General features: G+C 35.3%; 2 pseudogenes; both read right to left on the bottom strand.

The window, feature by feature from the left end:
- Window positions 1-9644: 9644 nt before the first annotated feature.
- LOC110258432 (olfactory receptor 4A47-like) lies at window positions 9645-10557 on the bottom strand (annotated as a pseudogene).
- Window positions 10558-20901: 10344 nt separating this feature from the next.
- Window positions 20902-21814, bottom strand: LOC110258431 (olfactory receptor 4A47-like; annotated as a pseudogene).
- Window positions 21815-25071: the final 3257 nt, after the last annotated feature.

Below are 25071 nucleotides of genomic sequence, written 5' to 3'. Positions count from 1 at the left end.
GTGGGTTAAGGATCCAGCAATGCCATGAGCTGTGGGTAGGTGCACATGTGGCTCAGATCCTGAGTTGCTGTGGCTGTGGTATAGGCTGGTGGCTACAGCTCCAATTGGAACCTCCATATGCCATGGGAGTGGCACTAGAAAATGCAAAAAGACAAAAAAAAATACTATTTTCTCTACTTTCCTATTATATCTCAAATTTTATCATTTTCAACTCCATCTCTCTACTTTTATTCTATACTCCAAAAACTTATTCTCCTGAAGGATCCCAAATGATATTCGTTAAATCTTATCTCATTATGTCATTCCACTGCTCAAATCTCCTGGAGTCGATTCCAGTCATGCACCCATAATTTAGTGTATCACATTTAATATTTGCAAGTAGTACGAACTGTAATCCCTATTTTATAGTTGAAGAAACTGAGGCTCAGAGCATCTCAATAATTTTCCCAATGTCACACATTTTTAAATAATAAAACTAGAACTGGACTCTAAATTTGGTTTATTTCAAAATGATTTAGTTTGCTACATGATAAAGTCACACAAATGTGAAGGCTTTTTCCCATTATTAACTGTTTAATCTTACTTGTGGAAGCTTTTACTCCATCTGGAGGAAGATTTCTTAAATTACTCATAAATACTTGGAAATATTATTTCATCTTTTTGACAACAAAAGGGCAAAAAGTTTCATTCTTACTTAAGGAAATATTTTATTTCATTAAAATGTTTGTCACTTTTCTTCGTGGAGTTTTCTGATTATTCACAAGGTTTTAATGTGGAATGTAAATTATTTGAAAGGAATTCCATGATGCACAAGAAAAAACAAATGTTTTCCTATCAAGATGAAGTATCAAAAAGACAAGCAAATCCAACTAGAGATTCTTGTATTAATTATTTAACTCAGAGAAAGACAAATACCAGATGATATCGCTTATATGAGGCATCTAAAGTGTAGCAAAAAATGAACCTATGTACAAAACAGAAATACACTTATGGACATAGAGACCAGACCTGTGGTTGCCAATATGGAGGTGGGAGGAGTGGGACGGCCTGCAGTTTAGTGTTAGTAGATGCAAACTATTACATTTAGAATAGATAAACTTGAGGTCCTATTGTATAGCACAGGGAACTATATCATGATTGATCATGATAGAAAATAATAAGAGAAAAGAATGTGTGTATGTATACATATACATACACACATACATACACACACATCTATATGCATATATATGTATGACTGGGTCACTTTTCTGTACAGCATAAATTGGTACAATATTGTAAATCAACTATAATTTAAATTAAAAATCATAGCACATACAAAAAAAAAAACACACAAGCAACTCTTATCTTTAGGAAAATATCAACTAGTCATTTTCCAGGAGAATTTATCTCAAGTAAGTTTTTTTCATACTAAATTCAAAGTAGAAAAATATCTATTGTTTACCCTGTCTTACCCTTGTCATGCTGATATGGCCAAACTAGTTGAAGTTTTGAGAGACATAATTGTGCTGTTTTTACTTTCTTTTATGCACTGCTTTAAGCCTAACAAAGGACCTCATGAAAACTTGATATCAGTTCTTATAGTGACAACAACTCTTTTTCCCAATGGGGTGAAGATCATTGAGTATTTTATAATTTCTTTCCATATTTATTAATGAGTCTTGGAATTTGGACATATCCAAAGCAGGTTCTTACTTAATTAAATTAACTTGGATTTTCCACAAAGTTTTAGAAGAACATCTGTATGTAAAGATACTACTAGACCAAATCACATAACAATGGTCAACAAAGTGTAACATGGAGAAAGAATATCTTTATAACCATGATGAGACTATTACCAGTCAAGAATAAAATAACCCAGTCATTTTGTTCCAGTGAAGATTAATTTATCACATGTATTCTCACTTGCCATAACACATTTTTCTTTCCATTTATTTCATTCACAATGTATCCTGTCTTGAAATTTGTTTAGATATATAAAAATTATCATAGGATTTCCTGTTGTGGCACAGTGGGTTAAAAATCCAACTTCAGCAACTCCATTCTCTGTAGAGACTTGGGTTTGGTCCCTGGCCAGGTGCAGTGGGTTCAAGGATTCAGTGTTGCCACAACTGTAGTGTATGTTGCAACTGTGGTTCAGATTCAATCCTTGGCTTGGGAACTTCCTTCCATATGCTGCAGGTGCAGACATAAAAAGTAAATAAGCAAATGTAAAAAATAAAAATTTTTCACTGATTTAGATGTAATAACTAATTAATTTAGCCAATTGTTAGTTATTTTTTAAGTTTAGGGTACCGTTTTATACCAGGTCCTGTGTTATCTGTGATGTCACAACTAATAATAAAATGGGGAAAATCATGTAATAGATTTTCCTTGCATGGGCATTATATTCTCATGATAGAGTCACACAAAAAGAAGGAGACAATTGAATAATGTAATGATGGTCTTATTCAGTGCTTATAAGACAACAAATATGGTACTGTGACAGGAAATAAGAGGGAGCATTCTGCTATTGATAATGTAATCAGAAGAAGAAATTTGGTAAAAGTTTATATTTAAGCTGAGATTGAAAAGTTAAGAAGTGCTTGCCACTGGAAGCACTGTTACAGACAGTGAAAGTAAAAATTAAGTAAAGTTATCTCACTTCAGAGTTCAGGGTATATATATGTAGAAAACTCAAAGAATTTCCTGGGAATTTCTATTGCAGCAATTCATTAAAATGAGTGAGGAGAGTGTACAGTCCTGTCCTATCCCTGATTTTAATGGGAAAGCTTCCAAACTTAAATGTTGAGTCTGAGGTAAGCTTTGGATCTGTCACATATAGACATTTTTATGTTTAGGTACATTCCTTCTTTTGTTGAGAGAATTTTATCAAGAAATGATATTGAATTTCTATATCATTAGTGAACATTCCAAAGAACATATTAAGAAAAAAATTCCAAACCTGAACTCCTACTAAATAAAGTTTAGTTTTCCCTCCACTCCCAAAAAAGAAAACAATACCATTTACAAAAGCATCAAAATAATAAAATACTTAAGAATAAACTTAACCAAGGAAACAAACTCTTGTATGCTGGAAACTATAAAGCATTGCTGAAAGACATTATGGAAGACATACATAAATCAGAAACATTCATGAGCTGGAATATTTAGTGTTACTCTGATGTGAATACTCCCTAAAAAGATCTACAGATTCAATGCAATCCCCACTAATATACCCTCAAAATAAATTTTAAAATAGATTTTTCCATTTCTGAAAAATATCTCAATTTTTTGTTGTGAAAGTAGAAAACAATCCATCATAAAATGTATGTGAAATATCAGCGTATTCCAAATAGCCAAAACAATCTTGAAACACACACACACACACACACACACACACACACACACACACACACACATTAAAGGAAGTACAAGACAGGTAGGAGGGCTAGAGATACGGAATGGTTAAATCCCATCCCCCAGAATTGGGGACACACAAAGGGGAGAATAATTACAATTTGCAGAGTTTTTCCATAAAGAGACTGGGGCCCGAGCCCCATATTGAGCTCCCTAGTCCATAATTCATGCACCAGGAAGATAAGCTCCCAAAATATTTAGCTTTGAAGGTCAGAATGGCTTACTTTGGGGAAATCCAGAAGGCCATGCAAAATAAAGATTCCACTCTTAAAGTTCACACACTAGATCATACATGTTCTAAAATCAAGGGCAGAAACAATCATTTGAAAATGCCTGGATCAAACCCACTTGTTGATCTTGGAGGGACTCATGGAGAGATAAGGAACTGGGACTCACCCTGGGGAGATATATGCTGGTAGCATCCATTTTGGGGGGCTTTCTCAAGAAAGGACACTGGTGCTAAGAAGCACCATTTGGGAATCCTAGCTCATTTTTAATGATTTTTATTTTTTTCCATTAGAGTTTGCTTACAGTATTCTGTCAATTTCTACTGTACATCAAAGTGACCCAGTCATATATATATACATATATTTTTTTTCTTTTTCTCACATTATCCTCCATCATGTCCCATCACGAGTGGGAAATACTTCCCGGTGCTATACAGCAGGATCTCATTGCTTATCCACTCCAAAAGCAAAAGTTTGCATTTATTAACCCCAGATTCCCAGGCCATCTTACTCCCTCCCCCTTCCCCTTTGTCAAAGGCAAGTTGTATCCCCACAACTAGCCACCAGCCCTGTCCACCATCAAGTCAGCATCAGTCCTAGGAATCCTCAGGCCAAGCCTCATGTCCTAGGAACCCTATAGACAGGGACATAGCCCCAACTGCCAGGAAGAAGCTAATAATGTAGGAACCCTTGAGCCTTTAAATGTTCCTGGAACTAGGATCCACTCACAAGTTGGCCAACAATAAGCCTATGACCAGCCCCACTCAGAGGGGCAGTCACTGGACATGGAAACACTTGGTGCCCAAAACCACCATCCTGGATCTGCTCTAGGACCAATGACCCCCAAATCCAGAGACTCTAGGACATGGCCCCACCCACCAGGGAGCCAACCCTAACCCCAGGATCTACTGAATCACTGCTTGAAACACCACTAGACACCAGCCATAGGACCATCAAGGATCTTCAGCCAGCTATGTTAGGACTCTACTCATACACTGGTGGGAAGGTACCAGTCCCAGAACTGCTGGTATCTAGGGGTGATAACCATCTATCAGTGAGACAACACAAACTTTGGGATCCCTGGTCCCACAGCCAGGGGCCCTGGGACCTGGCTCCTCCACCAGCAGGATACTACTAGACCCAAGTCCTGGTCTAACCCATTAGTGGGAAAGCACCAGCCCTGAGATGCACTGAGACAAAGCCCTCCTCCCGCCACAACTGCAACAGACCACAATGGCCCTGTTGCCAGTTCTGTCAACCCCACTCACCTACCAGGCCAGCACCCTGTTCTGTCCCTTCCCATGAGTAGAATGACACCAGGTCCAGGACACACTGATTTGGGACTAGACTACATTAAACATAGGTTTCCTTTGTTTTTTTTTTTTTTTCTGGAGTTTTGTTTTATTTTGCAATTTGAGAAAGAAAAGTGAGGACTTATTTATGTAAGAAATACACACCTTAAAGATAAGTGGGCAGAGAGCTGAGCCACTGCCATGCAGTTCTCTGGCACACCAGTTATAAGGGGCATCCAATAGCATGGGTGGAGTATTCACTGGGAAGGTGAGGTTTGAGGGTCATATTCCTTAATTTTCATTCCAGTTCCACCTTTCCAAAGGGAGGAAAGATTTCTGAACTTATTTAACTTTGATCTCAAGTGCCATGGTGTCAGTGCATGATTGGTAGTTCTTATCTGCATAGCTAATTTTATTGTAATTTTATTACAATAACAACTTCATGAGTTTAACTTAACTGTAAACTTATTTTGATATTAAACTATAGGATTTATCTTATTTAAAATTAAACTTATTTTATTTTTAATAGTTTTGAACTAGAAATATGCAGGACTGGGCCTAATTCTGAAAAATAATAGTAATGAAGTCCTGCCAGTCATATCATGTATCTAAATATGTTATGTATCAAAACAATTATATTGTGCATCAAACCACACATGAATAAAGAGATCACTGAAACAAAATAGAGACCTTAAATGGATCCAAATACATTGGGACTTCAGTATTGAATACCAGGATTTCAAATCAATGTCAAAAAGACAATGATGTAACTTTAATATAAAAACTACAATTTAGAAAAACAATAAAACATCATCCCTACTTAACTCCAATATCAACCTAAATTCCATATAAATATTTGCATTGTTCTAGTTCTGCAAAAAAAATGTAATGGGTAATTTGATAGGGATTACATTGAATCTATAGATTGATTTGGGTAGTATGGCCATTTTTACAATATTAATTTTTCAAACCCAGGAGTATGGAATATCTTCCCATTTATTTACATCTTATTTAATTTCCCTGATTAACATTTTATAGTGCTGGGCATAAAAAAGTCCTTTACCTCCTTGGACAGAAGTATACCCAGATATTTGATTTTTGCATTGCTAGTATACAGAAATGTAACTGATTTCCAAATGTTAATCTTATATCCTGCTATTTAATGAATTTGTTGATCAGTTCGGGTAATTTTTGTGTGGAGTTCTTAGGGTTTTCTATATATAGTAACATGTAATCTACATACAGTGAAATTTTTACCTCTTTTCTTTCTATTTGGATGTGTTTTACTTCCATTGTTTGTCTGATTGTTGTGGCTGGGACTTCCAGTACTATGTCGAATAACAGTGGTGAGAGAGGGCATCCTTGTCTTGTTCCATATTTTAGTGTGAAGGCTTTCAGCTTTTCTCCATTGAGTATTATATTTGTTGTGAGTTTGTCATAAATGGCTTTGATTATGTAAGGTATGTTCCCTCTACACCCAATTTGGTAAAAGCTTTTATCATGACTTTGTCAAATGCTTTCTCTTCATGGAACCACAAAAGACCCATAAGTGCCAAAGCATTTCTGAGGAGCAAAAACAAAGAAGGAGGCATAATTCTCCCAGACTTCAGGCAATATAACAAAGCCACAGTCATCAAGACAGTGTGGTACTGGTACCAAAACACACAGACAGACCAATGGAACAGAAGAGAGAAACCAGAAAAAAACCAAACACCTAGGGCCAATTACATTTTTTGACAAAGGAGGCAAGAATATGAAATGGGAAAAACACAGTATTTTCAGCAAGTATTGCTGGGAAAACTGGACAGCTGCATACAAATCAATGAAACTGGAACACACCCTCACACCATGCACAAAAATAAACTCAAAATGGCTGAAAGACTTAAACATAAGACAAGACACCATCAAACTCCTAGAAGAGAACGTAGGCAAAACATTCTCTGACATCAACCTTATGAATATTTTCTCAGGTTAGTCTCCCAAAGCAACAGAAATAAGAGCAAAAATAAACTAATGGGACCTAATCAAACTGACAAGCTTTTGCACAGCAAAGGAAACCAAAGAGAAAACAAAAAGACAAGTTATAGAATGAGAGAAAATAGTGTCAAATGATGCAACTGATAAGGACTTAATCTCTAAAATATACAGGCAGCTTATAAAACTCAACAGCAAAAAAGCCAACAACCCAATTGATAAATGGGCAAAAGACATGAATAGACATTTCTCCAAAACCAGATGTACGGATGGCCAACAAGCATATGAAAAAATGTTCAACATCCCTGATTATCAAAGAAACACAAATCAAAACTACTACGAGGTACCACCTCACACCACTCAGAATGGCCATCATTAATAAGGCCACAAATAACAAATGCTGTAGAGGGTGTGGAGAAAGGGGAACCCTCCTGCACTGTTGGTGGGAATGTAAGCTGGTACAACCACTATGGAGAACAGTATGGAGTTACCTTAGAAAACTATACATAGAAATACCATACGAGTCAGCAATCCCACTCTTGGGCATATATCCAGACAAAATCTCCTGAAAAATACACATGCACCTACATTTTCATTGAAGCTCTATTCACGAGAGCCAGGACCTGGAAATAACCCAAATGTCCATTGTCAGATGATTGGATTAGGGAGCGGTGGTGTATATACACAATTGAATACAACTCAGCCATAAAAAAGAATGAAATAATGCCACTTGCAGCAACATGGATGGAACTAGAGACTCTCATACTGAGTGAAGAAAGTCATAAAGAGAAAGACAAATACCGTATGATATCACTTATATCTGGAATCTAATATAAGCCACAAATGAACACTCCCACAGAAAAGAAAATCATGGACTTGGAGAATCGACTTGTGGTTGCCAAGGGGGAGGAGGGAGGAGTGGGGGTGATTGGGGAGCTGGATTTAATAGATACAAACTACTGCCTTTGGATTGGATTAGCAATGAGATCCTGCTGTGTAGCACTGGGAACTATGTCAAGTCAATTATGATGGAACATGATAATGTGTGAATATACATTGTGTACATGTATGTGTAAATGGGTCGCCATTCTGTACAGTAGAAAAAAAATGTTTTGGGGATATAACAATTAAAAAATAAAAATAAAAAGGAATCCAAAATAAGGAAATAAATAAATAAAAATTAAAATACCCCTAATTTCCAAATGAATCAAAATGTTGTATTACACAAAACAGAAAAATATACTTCAGAAGTTAAGTGCTAAAAAAAGGGGCTGAAAAATATTGTGATAAAGGTGAAGTTCTTTTTATGAAAGTTAACCCTTAAATAAATATAAAATGTAAAAATAATTTTCATGCCCAAATTATTCTACATTGTATAAAAAGTTAAAAACATATAACAAGCCATAAAAAATTTGATACACAATAGCAAAAACTATCTTTTGCTTAGTATATAATTATTTCATAAAAATCAGTATTCAAAAGATCAACAATTGAATAAAATAGATAAAGACATTAATAGAAAGTTCTCAGAAAAAGAAATACAAATCACATCAAACAAGTGAAAATATACCCAAACTCAATTATATAAAAGGGGTTTTGGTTAAAGAATAAAATTAAAATTAAAGTAATTTTAATCAGACTGTCAGATGCCATCAGTGTTTATCAGATACTGGTTGTTGAGAAGGTGAACAAAAGCATTCTCACAGACTGTGAGCAGGAGTGTAGCCATAGTTACTACAACTTCAAGGATGGCAGCAACTATGAATATCAACACTTTAAATGCATACATTATCTGACAATTGATTCAAATATGTATATCAACAGTTACAGTTCTAGGAACACATATGTGCATATAAAAATATATATTTACTGTGAAATTATATGTAGAAGAAAAAATTTAGGCACAACATGTAAAGGAATGGATAGATTAATTTTAGTGTATATTTACAAGGGAGTATTGTGTGGTTTCAGAAAAAAATAGAATTAGAGCTAAATGGACTACTTTTGAAATATCCTCCAGATATTGCACACTAAAAAAATAACCTTACATATAAAGAAAAAATACATATATTTAAACACAAATACATTCACATAGATTATTACCTCATGGATTTTAAGAAACAGATTAAGTAACTCCCTCTGGAGAAGTAGAATGGAGAAAATGCTCAGAGACAAGTAGGAAATTTATTCTATATTTTACACTATTTTGTATGGCTTTCATATTAACAATTTATTATTATATATTACATTTCAATGTTTCCTTCAAAAATTAGAATTATATTAAAGTGTACATAATTAAACTAAAATTTTATAAAGAAGATAGCCTTATATAGCATTAAATATTTCATATATCATAATAAAAGGAATAAATTAAATGATAAGAATAACAAAAATAATACAGCCTTTGAAAATGAGTAAAATATAAACTGCATACATTAGTTAAAAAACAGTGTAACTATATAAATATATCCTTACAACTTGTTACATCTTATTGATCTTTCAATATAGGCATTAAGCCTTTCTAGGTGATGTGATAAACAAGACATTATAGACCATATAGACTATGGAAGAAATGGTTATTAATAATAGAGTTGTAGAATTGTATTACTTTATTATATGGTTGCATTCTTTAACTATAATTATCATAAATTAATTGACAGAATGATAATCAGCATTAGAACTAGGAACACTTCTGCATTTCAAAGAAGTGGCCCTCAATGTCAAATGATGCCCTTCATGGTGGATTATGCACTTATGTACTATGAAATATATTTTTTCTCCCGAGTTTCCTCATATCATTTGCCATCTCTGAATTTCTCAGAGTGTAGATTAATGGGTTCAGCATGGTGGTTATGTCTGTATAAAACACTCTTACTGACTTGTCAGTGGAAAAGATCTTAGCAGGTCTTCCATACATGAAATTACAGAGAACAAAGAAGCAGACAACCACAGTGCTGCGGGAATCACATGTCTGCAGGGCTTTCTGCCTCCCTTCCTGACTGAGGTTCTGTAGAGAATACAAGATAATTCCATAGGAGTTGAGTAAGAGCAGAAATACAATACTGCAGATCAGTCCTCCATTGGCTGCCACTTAGACACACATGACAGAGGTGTCCATGCCGGCAAGTTTCAATAAGGGGTACATGTCACACATATAGTGATCAATAATATTGGGGCCACAGAATGGGAGCCCATAAATACTGCTCAGTTGAATTACTGAGTGCAGACAACCTCCAACCCAGGACACCACCAGCAGCATAGCACACACCCATTGCTTCATGATAACCAAATAATGTAAGGGCTTACAGATGGCCACATAGCAGTCATAGGCCATCAGCAACATAAGGATGACCTCTGATCCACCAAAAACGTGCTCTGTAAATAGTTGATCATACAGAATTGGAAGGATACAGTATTTCCCCCAAAGAACAAGATTGAAATCAGTTTGGGAAAAATAGATGAGAAATAAATGACATCCATAAATCATAAACTAGCAAGAAAAAAGGACATCAGTGAGTTCAGGGTCTCACTGTAAGTTTCAGTCACTACAATAAGCAGGTTGCCCACCATGGTCAAAATATAGAAGGAAAATAACATCTGAAAAGCACTTTATGTTCCTTTGAATTCTGTGTGAGGCCCAAGAGGACAAAGTGAGCCATATTTTCCTTGTTTCCATTTCTTTGGTCCCATCTATTCTGTACAGGAAAAGATGTGAGATATTAGAAAGTGTTCACCTATAAATCAAATGAAAATTTTAAAAATACACACATTATAAGCTTAACATTTTCTATTCATTTGATCAAAAATGCACCCAGCAAATCTATTTGTGTCAAATCTGTCATAGATATTGTAATCACCAAGTTGAAAAAGACATGGTTCATTGTTCTCAGTGATGAGATATATAATGAGGGGTAAGCACATACAGAGCAATTTAATAAGTGTCAGTATAAAATATTCACATGGACAGTTTAAGAACATCTAAATCAACTCTGGCATCTGGGATAGCTTCCCAAGTAAAGCAATTCTTCAGCTGACTTTTAAAGGATATATGAGGGAATGAGAGTGGATGGAAAGGGCATTCCATGAAAAGAGGCACCATGTATAAAGTCAGCGAAATATGATATTTAAGTGAAGAATTACTTACATTAATTGACATATTCAAAGTGAGGAGAACAACTGAAGAACGGATCTGTGTATACAAACACTTGACATCTCCAAAAGGATATTAATTTGATATTTATTAAATATTATTTTTTAATTTTCCAAAATAAACCTACTCCTTCCTAGGTGTTCTCCATCTCATTGCATGTTACAGAACAGTTTAATGAAAGAGAATATTAATATTCCAATAATATGTATCAATTTTATGCAGAACTATATGTCAGATGCTGTGATCATTCTTACTTAGAGGTTATATATATACATATATACGCATGTATATTCATACATATATTTATAAAATTACACTTAATATATAACATTTAATCTTTAGGGTAACATGTAGTATTATCATCAATTTTTAGTGGAAGAAATATGCTTAGAATATTTAATTTTCTCAAAATCATATATTTTTTAGTGAGAGAAACGGAATTATTAACTGGTTGATTTAAAAATGTCTGTAATTCTAAGAAGAGTTTTTCAATTCTTCAATTGTTACAAATCCAAGTTTATAATTTCCTACATACTGAATTAATTTACACAATTGAAAAGCCTGGCACCAACTATTAACTATTATAAGTTTACGCTTTGTATTCTTGTTCACAGTCAGCAGGGAGTCCTTTTAACTACCTCATATGGATCTCAAAGTGTCTTTTCAATCCAGTACAACTAGCAAGGATAAAAATCTGTATTATTTCTTAAAGACATACTTGATTTTGCATGATTATGTCTGCCCATTTTCTTCAGAGACTTCTAAATATTTCAGAAAGTTGTTATTACTCACATTGTAGATGTATCTTAAAAGAATTCCACAATACACAAAGGAAAAAAAAATTCCAAATTAGGGTAATTAATCCAAAAGGCAAATAACCTTCATCACATAAGAAGTTAACTACTAGCTATTATAAAAGTTGTTCTCTGGTAATCACATTTTTTTTCTAGTCTTCAATAAATAAACTTTACCATGAAGTTTTATTGACCATCTCATTCTATTGTGGTACTGTGGAAAAACCAATCTTACTGAGATTTTGAGAGGACATTCTTGAAAAAAGTCACAATTCAGAAGAGGATGGAGCCTTCTCTCTGATAGAGGTGAAGATCTGGAATTACCTGTGCCTTGTAACCAGATATAGGAACTCATGCACTTGGAGTTGATTCTTGCTTAATTATATTAAGATTGATTAATTGATTCTTTCTTAATTATATTCACTGTGATTTCCATCAGGTCTTAAAAGAACATCTCTGTGTAAAGATACTGATAGATCAGTCACATAATTAGAGTCAGGAAGATGCAACAAGGAGAAAAACAAAGCTTCAGAACCAATGACAAACTTTTTCCAGTAGAAAACAAAAACTAGCCCAGTCATTTTGTTCCAAAGCAAATAAATTTAATGCTTATATCACCACCTACCAATAGGAAGATTTATTTCTTATTATTTAATACTTACGTTTTCTACCTATAAGTGTGAGGTTGGGTATGTTAAAATTATATCTCCAATTTAGATGTAGTAACAGTATTTATCCATTTTTTAAATTTTATTGAGGACCTACTTTGTGGCTCTGAGCTGTGAACTAGAGAATACAGCATATAGTAAACAGAGGAAAAAAATCAGGATAAAGTGTACCTTCTGCATTGATCTTGAAATATATTCAGTCATTGAAAAAGTGAATAACCTAATAAGGTAATTACAATCTGTGATCATGTGATGAAAACAAAACACAGGGTACTGTAACAGAAAATAAGAGGGTGAGTCTACTGTGGATAATAGTAGATAAATAAAAGAACTTTATAAAAATTAACATTTTAGCTGAGATCCAACAGATGAAAAGCAGCTACTTTATGAAGCACATGGGGTAAGCTCCAACATTGAAAAGAGCTTGGAGAGTTCAAGACACTGGAAGGTCACTGTACCTGAAGGGAAATAGGAAAGAGACAGGGTAGAACAAACTGTGGTTGAAGAGTTGAACAAGACCAAAACCCTGCTGTGCAGTACAAATCTTGGTCAGAAGTCTGGATTTCACTTCATCTCCCCTAAAAATTAGAGAAAATAAAGAAAAGCATTTTTTAATTATGGAAAGCATCCATCTAATTAACACCTCAAAAGTAATTTAAAAGTGATCCTTGAAAGTGCTACCAAGTGCTGTGCTACACTCCGCTAATACCAGAAACCTGCACAGACTGTTAGTTTCCAAAGTGTGAATCCATTTTCCCAAAGTAAAAGCCAAAGAGCTAACTTTCTCTATGTCTCTGCAAATTGTGTGAATATAGGTAATTGTTTCCTATCACTAAGAGCATTTGTGCAAATATTTGTGTGGATATCAGTAATCTTAGGCTAAGGAGTTCTGAGAATAAAAGTGGTTCTGAGGAAAGTTGTGACACATCAGCAGTTTAGCCAGTGGTGGCCTTATCTTGATGCCAACAGGACAGCACCTCCATAAGCAAAACTGTCCTGTCAGGTGTGCTTCTATAATTGTTAATTGTAGACTATATTCTGTGACTCAAGTCCTTCCAAAGCTTCTTCAAACCAAGTAATTGCATATACTAAATGCATTCTACTAAGCAAGCTAAATAGATGTGATTCTGTGTCTTCAGATAAGAACATTCACATTTACCAAACAGATTTAAATTCTCCATTTCAATTTATCAACATTAATAGAATGTCATCAATTTAAGGAGCATTGCAGTTAAAGAGTACCCCACTTTAAAAAATAAAAAGGGAGTTCCCATTGTGGCTCATTGGTAAGGAACTTGACTAGTCTCCAAGAGATGCAGGTTCAATCTCTGTCCTTTCTCAGTAGGTTAAGGATCTGGTGTTGCCATGAGCTGTGCTGTAGGTTGCAGATGCAGTTCAGATCTGGCAATGCTGTGGCTGCAGCATAAGCTGGTGGCTACAGCACCAATTCAACCCTTAGCCTGGAAACTTCCATATGCCATGGATGCAGCCCTAAAAAAACACAAAGAGAAAGAAAGAAAAAAGTGTCCCCCTCCACTTTTTCTAACAAAAGCAATAAATCTTATGAGGGTTAAATAGAGATGATAGTAATTCATTCAATAAATATTGTGTAAGCATTCATTCTGGGCCAAAATTTCTTCTAGGTTCTGGATATTTAATATTGAACAAAACACACATTCTATTTATCTTCTGAATAAATAACTTTCTGCATTTTGCTTTGCACATTCTGCTGACATGCTAAATTGACTTCACATTCTCAGTAAAATAATGTTTTGACCCCTCAGACAGATATTCTCAGGGGAATCAGACCCACATCTGGATCACCTCTGAGTTTTTGGAAGTACAGGCCAAGGTAGAGCAGAGAACAAGAAAGAGGGCTTCCAGTAAGGCCAAGGAAAGTGGAAACCATTCTAGCACCAAGAAAGCTCACAAGATCATTAGATTTCAGAGTGTTCTTCCTCTCAGCAAGAAGAGATGAATTACATGTGCAGAGCCAAGGAGATGCAGGAGGCTGAGGAAGGGAACTAGCCTGATGGCACAGTTCTGAAGGCAGGGTTCCTAACCAAGGAAAAAAGCCTAGCTGCCAGCACAGTTCTGAGGGCAGATTTTAAAAATAGGGAAAAGGGCTTACCTGGTGGCACAGTTCCAAGGGCAAGTTCTAAAAACAATGAGGCTCACCTGCTAAACCAACAACAATGGAAACAATAAAAAGAGGAAGGCTTTGCACAACACTGCAGAGAATAAAATTGCTTCTTGGAAAAACCAGTCTTTCTTGTTATTTACTTATTATTCAATTTTTCCTGTTATTTGTTTTTTATTCTTTCTTATTTTCCTATATTGTTTTGTGACAATAAAATTGGAACAACAAAAAAATTGGAACAGTAATAAAATAATAAGAGCTCCACTTTGGTTGAATTCCCCCTATTCAGATCCAATGTATGTAAAAACAAAGTATTCATTAGTTTGTTACAAGTAAGAATAGTTTTAGAGTTAGGTAATTGTGTTATGTACAATAGGTTAGAATAGGTTAGACATACATGAAAAAGCATAATGATAATCTTGCTTTTAATGAATTTTGTAGGAAGCTTTTTAGTTTTAGGAAATTAAGTTGCTTTGATATAAAAAATATTTTCTCATACTGTCCCCTAACCATAATGCTTTGAAGTTAGTACCCCAAGCTTTAATCTAAAAAATAAGTTTTTGTAAATGTCAAATTCTTGTGCTGTGACCTTTCTAGTTGTTAAAGATTAGCTTAAAACAATAACAGGTGGCGTTTGCTAAAAGTAACCACAAAACGATTTGTACCGAATTGCCTATTTTCATATAATGTTTTTTCCACATGATGTTTTGTACCCATTATCATTTTACATGAGGTATTATATCCATTGGTTTTAATTTAAATCCTTTAGAATATAATGTGTATCTACTGTACCATGTAATCTAAAATTTAACCTTTAAAAATGACCTAAGCACTGTAATGTAAGTTATAATTAAGCTGTCTATATAAACTGCTACTTACGCTAATAAAATTTGAGCAGTCCAGAGCCCTGAAAGAAACGACAAAGAGGCTGTCTCTGTGTGCATTGCCAACACTGTCCATCCCCACAGGCACACCCTGGCTGCTGAAGCTGGACTATGACAATTAGACAGTATCTTTTCTTTTCTTTTCTTTTTTTTTTTTTTTTTGTCTTTTTGCCTTTTCTTGGGCTGCTCCCGTGGCATATGGAGGTTCCCAGGCTAGGGGTCGAATCGGAGCAGTAGCCACCAGCCTACACCAGAGCCACAGCAACGCAGGATCCCAGCTGCGTCTGCAACCTACACCACAGCTCACGGCAACGCCGGATCTTTAACCCACTGAGCAAGGGCAGGGATCGAACCCACAACCTCATGGTTCCTAGTCGAATTCGTTAACAACTGCGCCACGACAGGAACTCCACAATATCTTTTCTAAAGCAAGTAGGTGGATTAGCTCAACACTCAACCAAGTAATTCTATTACAGTTTAAAAGATAGATACCAATATGTTCATAAAAGCTAACACTGATGAGTATTTCAGTGTCTAAAAGCTTATACAGGTTATTTTATTTGACCTTGAAAATTTCTCCATCATTCCCATTCACTGAAACTTAATGAAGCTGTGTTTTCCAAAGTTTACTCTACAGGTGGTAAATCTAAGGTATGAGCTCAAACCATCTTCCTCAGACACTATGCTGTTTACCACTATAGTCTACTACACCTTATCACCCATTCTTCAAAGATGTATATAAATTATATGATACATAAAGTCCCAATCAACACTTAAAACTGCAAAATTAAGATTCTTAAAATGAAAGACCAGGTTATCATAATAATCTTTTTCTACAAACAATAAAGCAAGAATAGATGATAGACTTTACCTTTTGGAGGAAGAAATACAAAATAGAGAATGAGACAAGGTGTGCCAGTATGTTAGAGAGTATAGAAAGAGAAATTGGAGAATAGATATTCTAAAATTCCTGTTATACACAAAGTGCTTTATTTTTTGTTTGCAATTTCATAGGTCATGAACAACTGTATTTTAACAAGAAGTTAAACTGGTTCTGACAACACTCCAACATTTAACCAACAAATAGTTTATATATATATATATATATATATATATATATATATATATATATATATATATGGGGTGTTTTATAATGATTATATCTTATTTAGGCCATTGTTCAGATTGCATAATGCAAATATCAATACACTTTTACATACAGTGTTCCTTTGGTCCTGAAAAATAGAAATTATCTTCTTTAACTATTCCCATTTTAAGGGATAAAAGTTATTTACATTGTTCTCATTATTTACCCATTAAAGCCATCTTTTGGCTCAGAGCTTCTTCACATCTTTTTTTTTAACTTCTGCATTTATGAAGGTGTAGAATAAAGAATTTAACATAGGTGTTAGCATAGTATAAAATATACCTATTACTTAATTGATCTAAAAGATAATAATCCAAGGCAGATACACAAATATGCAGCACACAGAGATTAAAGTGACAAGAGTGATGTGAGAGATTCAGATGGTGAGGCCTTTCCACCTACCATCCAAACTGTGAGATTTCATGGTGTAGAGCATCACACTAGGAGACCATCAAAAAAAAAGTAAGTTCAACAGGCATTTGAACCCTATGTTGGCAGCAACAACAAAAAACCCCAAAAATGTATAAGTGTTCTTGATGAGCTTCAACAGAACTCACATCACATATGAAGTGATCAATGTCATTTGTACCAAAAAAGGGCAGCCAATTGGTGAAGAGGTTCTCAACTGTTGCATGGACAAAGCTACCAGGCAAGGTGACTCCTGAGAATGGCCGCATGTATTTAAACTTATGATGATCAGGTAGTACAGATAGGCACATAGTAGTCAGAGGCCATACCTGTCAGCAGAATGATCTCAGCAGCACTGAAATGTGATCATCAAAGTTTTGAATCATGCACTTCCAAAAAGAGATGATGTTTCCTTCAGTGAGTATGTCAGTTAACATTAAAGGAGTCAGGGAAGAAGAGTCACAGCTATCTGTAAGAGATAAATAACATGGAAAGAATATGTAAAGCACAACGAAGGAGCATAAAAGACTAAAAAAAAAAAAAAACACCTAATCTCTTCATGGATAGGAATTCTGAAATCACTAAAGATATAAATCCTTGTTAAAGTAATCTTGCTGAATCTAAACATGTGGAAATGTATAGAATTTTTGTGACCTGCTTGGCTTACTATAAATTTAATTTGACAACATGAATATTCAAAAACAGACATAATTCTGAAAAAGAAGAGTAATGTGGAAATATTACTCTTGGATTTTTTTTGGATTTTAAAATGTATTATATTATATCATGCATTAAGTGGGTCATCACTGAAAAGAATGTGAAACAAAATTAGAATCCTGAATTGCATCCAAATATATATGGAGATTTAGCAGAGTTCCTATTGTGGCACAGTGGTTAATGAATCTGACCAGGAACCATGAAGTTGCAGGTTTGATCCCTGGCCTTACTCAGTGGGTTGGGGATCCAGCATTGCTGTGACCTGTGGTGTGGGTAGCAGATGTAGCTCAGATCCTTTGTTGCTCTGGCTCTGGCATAAGCCAGCAGCTACATCTCCAATTAGACCCCTAGCCTGGGAACCTCCATATGCCATGGGTGCAGCCCTAGAAAAGGCCAAAAAAAAAAAATATATATATATATATATATATATATATATATATATATATGTATATATATAGAGAGAGATCTAGGAAACAATAAAATTAGGATTTCAAATCAGTGGTGCAAAGTAATTTTGCAACCAGAAAAAAAAGTTCATTCAGAAAACAACAAAACACATCTGTATTTCATTCCTTGCATATCAAAATAAATACATGATAGATCAAAAATTTCACATAAAATCACATAAGTGCTAAAAATTATTAACTTCTAAAGAGACATGGGAAATATTTTGGTTAGAGGGAAATGAGCAAAATCTTAAAGAATGATTAAAAAAACAAGAAAAATATTCATAAAACTGTCTAGATAAATAACCAAATAACAACATATTCAAAAATCTATATTGCATAACAAAGTCAAAATCAAGTCAAAATTCAGAAAATCAAATCATTAATGATTTTTGAAAGATTATTTTCTCAGTATACAATTGCTCATAAAAATCAGTATGGAAAAGACTAGAAAAAAAAGAAAGGTTGAAATCATTAATACATTATTCAAAGGTAAATACAATTAACTTTAATGGGAAAAGTGGCTTAAATAAATAATATTTTGAGAATATCAACTTAACTACCCAAATGAATTACAATTTGTTAAATGAGTTATATTGCCATATACAAACATGTTTATACAGCACTGGTTGTTGAGAATGTGGACAAGCAGATATTCTCAAAGACTGGGCAGAAGTGTAGGTACAACCTCATGAATTACATTTTGGCAATAAGCATGACTATCAATATTTTATGGCTGAGTAGTATTCTACAAAGAATTGAGAACTGTATATATTCACTTATGATGGAGCATGATAATGTGAGTAAAGGAATGTATATATGTATGTGTGGCTGGGTCACCTTGCTGTACAGTAGAAAATTAACAGAAAACTGTAAACCAGCTATGATGGAAAAAATAAAAATTATTTTTAAAATATTTTAAATATGTATTCCCTGAGACACAAAAACTATAAATCTAGGAACTAACATTTCTAGGAACACATACTCCAGAAAATATACGTTTATTGCAGAATTATATGTGATAATAAAATACTGGAAATGACATGAAAATTACCAGATGCATTCATTCAGGAATATTATAAGGGAATATCACATATCATAAGAATAACCAAAAATGAGTTAGATCTATATAGACTGGTATGGAAAGATCCATAAGATATCGTATAGTAAATCTGAAATGTTTACATGCAGACATTTATACACATACCCATATGTAGATATGCTTGTATTTACAAAGATTATTACTTGAAGAATCTTGAGAAAAAGACTTTTGTGACTACTCTGGAGAAGAACACTGGAAAACACTATAAAGGGATGGAAAGGAGGTTTGGTTTGGTTTGATTTTCTTTGGTTTCATTTGTTTTGGTTTGGTTTCATTTCATTTTATGAGATGTTTTCCTAATCTTTCAAGGAGAAAATCATCCCAACATTCTATGAACATGTTCTATGAATATCAACTCAGTCTGTAACTGCCTTTTTGCTTTCTTTCAAGTGTGTTTGTTGAACAGAGGCTCTTAGTATGTCAAATTAATCATTCTTCATAAATTTTTAGAAGTATTTTGAAAGAAGACTTTTTACTCACACCATTTCATGTGGTTTCTATTTTTATTTTTTGTTATTGTTCTTCCTTTGCCTTTTTTTTTTTTTTTTTTGCATTTTTAGGGCCAGACCTGCAGCATATGGAAGTTAACATGCTAGGGGTGGAATAGGAGCTACAACTGCCAGTCTATAGCACAGCCACAATTACATGGGATCCAAGCTTTATCTGCAACCTACCCTACAGCTCACAGCAATGCCAGAACCTTAACCCACTGGGCAAGGCCAGAAATGGAACATGAATCCTCATCAATCTTAGTCAGGTTTGTTTCTGCAGAGCCACAGTGGGAACTCCTTCTTTGTTATTTTAAAAAGAAAAATGTCACAGACAGAATATTTTGTATGTAATGAAATTGAAATTGAATACAGAGGCCACTACATACATAATATATATAAATAAAATTAAATATACTTACATATAGAATTTAATATTTTCACTAGTAAAATGAAAATAATGGACAAATGACAAGAATATAACTAAAAAATAAAACAGTCTCATAAAATAATGTTAAGTTAGGATTAATAGATACAAATTATTGCTTTTGGAATGGATAAGAAATGAGATAATTGTGTATAACACTGGGAGCTATGGCTAATCACTTATGATGGAGCATGATAAAGTGAGAAAAAAGAATGTATACATGTATGTGTAACTAGGTCACCTTGCTGTATAGTAGAAAATTGACAGAATACTGTAAACCAGGCATAATGGAAAAAATAAAAATCATTATAAATAAAAAAGGAAATAATGTTAGAGATAAGTGCATAAATTTATTAAAAATCATTGATACTGGAAAAATTTATTAATTATGTATTTATAGCAGCTCTCTCCTTATATGTAATATACTCTTCTAGACAATGTGATAAACAAGACACTATATAGATAGTTGGCATCATATCAGATAAACATATTAATAACCCAGTAACACAGTTAATGCTTTATTATTATAAATGCTTTAAAGGAAAGGAATAGGTGAGTCAGTTTTAAGAGACTTTTGGTTTCCAAGAAGTTGAACCTAAAAGTCATATGATTGAAACTCTTCATGGTGAATGTCAGACTTATTTACAAATTAGGATGTTGCTTCTCCAGGGCTTCTTCATAGCATTAGTCAACTCAGAATTTCTTATACTGTAGATTAATGGGTTCAGCATTTGGGATATGATTGTATAAAACACACTAAATGATTTGTGAATGGAGAAGGTCTTGGCAGGTCTTGCATACATTAAAATACTGGGAACAAAGAAGTAGATAACCACAGTGATGTGGGAGCCACAGATCTGGAGGTCTTTATTCATCCCTTTCTGATTTAGATACTTTAGAGAGTATAAGATGACTCCATATGAGATGAGTAAGAGCAGAAACACAATACCACAGATCAGTCCTCCATTAGCCACCACTAAGAGGCAAATGACAGAGGTGTCAGTACAGACAAGTTTCAGTAAAGGGTATATGTCCCAGATGAAGTGATCAATGAAATTAGGGCCATGAATGAGAGCCCATAAATAGTGCTCAGTTGAATTACTTAGTGCAGAAAACCTTCAACCCAGGACACCAGCAGCAGCACAACACACACCAATTGCCTCATGATAATCAAATAATGCAAGGGATTACAGATGACCACATAGTGATCATAGGCCATCACCAACAGAAAGAAGACAGCTGATCTACCAAATGAGTGCTCTGTAAAAATATGAGCTATAACAAACTTGAAAGATATGATATTTTTCCCAAAGAACAGCTCTGAAGTTAATTTTGATGAGATGACTAAAGAATAAATGGTGAGCTAACAAGAAAAAAGTGCATTAACGATCCCAGAGTCTTCGTGAAAGCAACAGTCACAACAATGAGCATGATCCCCACCAGAGTCAAAATGTAGAAGAACAAAAACATAACAAAAAGGACTTTCTGTTTATTTTGATTCTGTGTAAGGTTCATGAGGACAAAGTAAGTCACATTGTTCATCAGTTCCATCTATTTTTTCATGGATACTGATTTTAGATATTAGAAATAGTTTACCTATAAAACAAGAAAATATATTTGAAAGTATTTTTTTACTTTATAATGATATATCATCTTTTTGCATTTTCTAGGGCTGCTTCCATGGCATATGGAGGTTCCCAGGCTAGGGGTTTAATCAGAGGTGTAGCCATCATCCTATGCCAGAGTCACAGCAACATAAGATCCAAGTCATGTCTGCAACCTACACCACAGCTCATGGTAATGCTGGATCCTTAACTGACTGAGCAAGGCTAGGGATCAAACCCACAACCTCATGGTTCCTAGTCAGATTCATTAACCACTCAACCATGATGGGAACTCCATAATGATACCTTTTTAATTCAATTTTTAAAACATCTATGGAGGATATACTTGTATCAAACAACCTGCCATAGAAATTGGTGTTACTATTCTAAATGTAATAATTTGCATTTATGAACCCCAAACTCCTCATCCATCCCACCACCTCCCCCATTCCCCTTGGCAAACACAAGTTTGTTCTCTATGTTCACAAGTCTGTTTCTATTTAGAATAGATAAGCAATATGTTCCTACCATATAGCACAGAGGGCTATATCTAGTCTCTTGAGATATATCATGATGAAAGATAATATGAAAATACTAGCCATAGAGACAGGCAGGATTTGGTCCTGAGCATTTGGCTCACTGAAATGGCATCAGGAAGCCTGGACATCAGGAAATGAAAGATGCTGGAAGGCCTGCCATCAATTACTTGGCCCACTGTTGCTGAGTGTCTTTGATGTGCCCAGCCCTGGTATCAGAGACCCTCAGCTTACACATGCAGGGCTCTGAAGGAGAGATAAGCCCTGATCATGGATAACTGACACAGGACAGAAGTCGAGAGGAGGGCACGAGACTTTCAGTTGCATAGGCTGACAATTCCCCATGGATGAAGTTGGCTTTTAGGCCAGACATTTAAAGCTGTGTAAATTTTGTTAGGATTTGATAGAGATCAAGGGACACTTCAGGAAAAGGCCATTTTATAAGGCAAAGCTTGGAGAGCGGAGGTGAGTATGGGGCATGTTCAGGTAGCCAGATATCAGTTCAGTATGACAGAGAGAAAACCAAAAAGGAAAACTGTGGCTGGATTAGGAAGAGGCTGGGACAGCAGGTGGGAGGTGACTTGGGGTCACAAGAGAGATGGAAAGGCTGTGTCCCAGCATGGCTCAGCCTTCCTTGGAAAGGGGCAGCTGAAGACACTGAAGCAGTGGTTGACCAGAGACACAAATACATAGTGTGGAAAAGGCAGAGTTTGGAATTAAGCCTCAGAGCCAGCAACTCCAGGCTGTGGGCATTCAGTCCTGCTTTTGACTTTAAAGCTGGCATTTCCCTGATCAGGGAGGTTCATAGGATCCAGGCATTGGTGGAATTGATTTCATCTAGGGATGGGAGTGCTTTTTTGGGGGGTCAGCAACTTTGACCATGTCACCACTCTATCCCATGTTTCCTTTCCATTCAGTAACCACGTTTGCATTTTTTTCTTGCTCCTTCCCTCTCTTCCTTCCTCACTCTCTCTCTTTCTTTCTTTGGTTTATTTGAATATTCCAGAGTGCCTGTCTTTGATTTGAAGCCTGGACGTCAGAAATGGAGGGATGGTAGAAAGGGAAGCTTGGAAACCAAAGTTCTACTTCTAGAAAGTCCATACAAGGGAAGAACTTGGTGAGGCAAGAAAAACCCAGATCCAAACTCGGGCTCCCTGACTTGTAAACTGTGTGATCTTGGGGAGTCTCTTTAACCTCTCTGTGGCTCAATTTCGTTATCTGCAAATTTATCAGAGAAATGTATTTCACCAAGTAGTAGAGAAGAAAACTAATAATGTTACCATTTGGGGGCAGCTATCCTATAGCAGGAACTGTTTTGTTTGTTCCATAAATGATTGTATCTAATGTATTTTAAAGTGTCCAACTTGGCCTGAATCATAGAAGGTTTTCTCTGTTCTCTCAAATTCATTTCTACACATCTCTGGGCTTCTATTTCTTCCTTTGTAACATGAGGCACTTGGACTAGATTTTCTACAAAGCCCCTTTTCTTCACTGAGCCTCTAAGAATCTCCAATTCTACGAATCTTGGCAGATGGTTCTTTGGCAAATTAAAAGAAACAGAATGGGGAGGGTGGAGGAAACCCTAGAAAGTCATTTTGCCCAATGCTGATGACTTGCATATGAATTTGTAGTTGTAAAGGAAAGCCTCTATCAGGAATATGGCAAATGCCCAGGAAACCAAGGGACTGAAAAGAGACCTGTGTCTTAATTCTAAGTGATGGAAGGTAGGAAACTGTCTCATTATGCCTTTAGGTAAAATACTGAAAATGGCTTTATCCACTGGTTTTTCTAATGTGCTTTTCTGAAGAGTTGGAAATTTTATTATTTTTTCTAGGAACTTAGATGTAGACATTTCCCTCAAGTTAAAAAATCTCTTTACTCATCTCTCCCAGACTTCACTGTGGCTGCCTGGGACAATGATGAATAATAATAATCTTTTTCCCATGTGCACAACTTTGCAATTCTACATAGAGGTTCTGAATCTTAGAATGAGGACTTTGTGGTCATACAACTCAGAATTGTAACCACAGCTTAGAATTGGGGAACTTGGGAATATGTCCCTTTTATAGTTGTTGTTGCTGGATGTGAGTGAGCCTGCATGTAGCTCATTAGGAAGCTAAATGGTCATTTTTAATGAGAATTATTGGTGTTTTGGTTTTTATCAGTAAAAAAATTTGTGCCATTTTTTTCATTGGCTATAGTAACCTGCCAAGTCATCTCACACGGAAGTCAATGGAGGGTGAGGCAGGGGCACACTTAATGCAGACAGAGATAATGGAACTGTCCTCTCAGTCCATTACTTTTTTCTAGGTCTGGCAGAAGGCTGAGGTTTGTGAATGCTTTGAAATCTTGTGGGGACATTCCAGTGTGTCCACAGGCCCCAAGGATGTTCTCATCACACTTGTTCACTACTGTGTCCTCTTTTCCTTCCCACCCTTGGATTTCTGCTCTTGACATGACCACCAGAATTCTTCCCTCAAAGAGGAATCTTCTAATGGCTGTCAGTAGAAACAGGTCCAAACTGGCCACCAAGTTTAAGGACCAGGAAGACACTGTATCCCTCGGGGGCACCCTGTGAACTGTACATGTGGTCCTCTTTGCCCTTTTCTATATGCAGCCCCTTTTACCTAGATTACCTTTCTTCCCATTACCTGGTGCACATCCACCA

The sequence above is a fragment of the Sus scrofa genome, chromosome 10, assembly GCF_054392235.1.
Source record: "Sus scrofa isolate SSC_HxYL_T2T_F1_AM1 chromosome 10, Sscrofa_HxYL_maternal_Yorkshire_Landrace_v2.0, whole genome shotgun sequence".
In the NCBI taxonomy this organism is placed as follows: domain Eukaryota; kingdom Metazoa; phylum Chordata; class Mammalia; order Artiodactyla; family Suidae; genus Sus; species Sus scrofa.
Note: the sequence above shows the minus strand (reverse complement) of the source record. Positions and strands in the feature narration are given on the sequence as shown.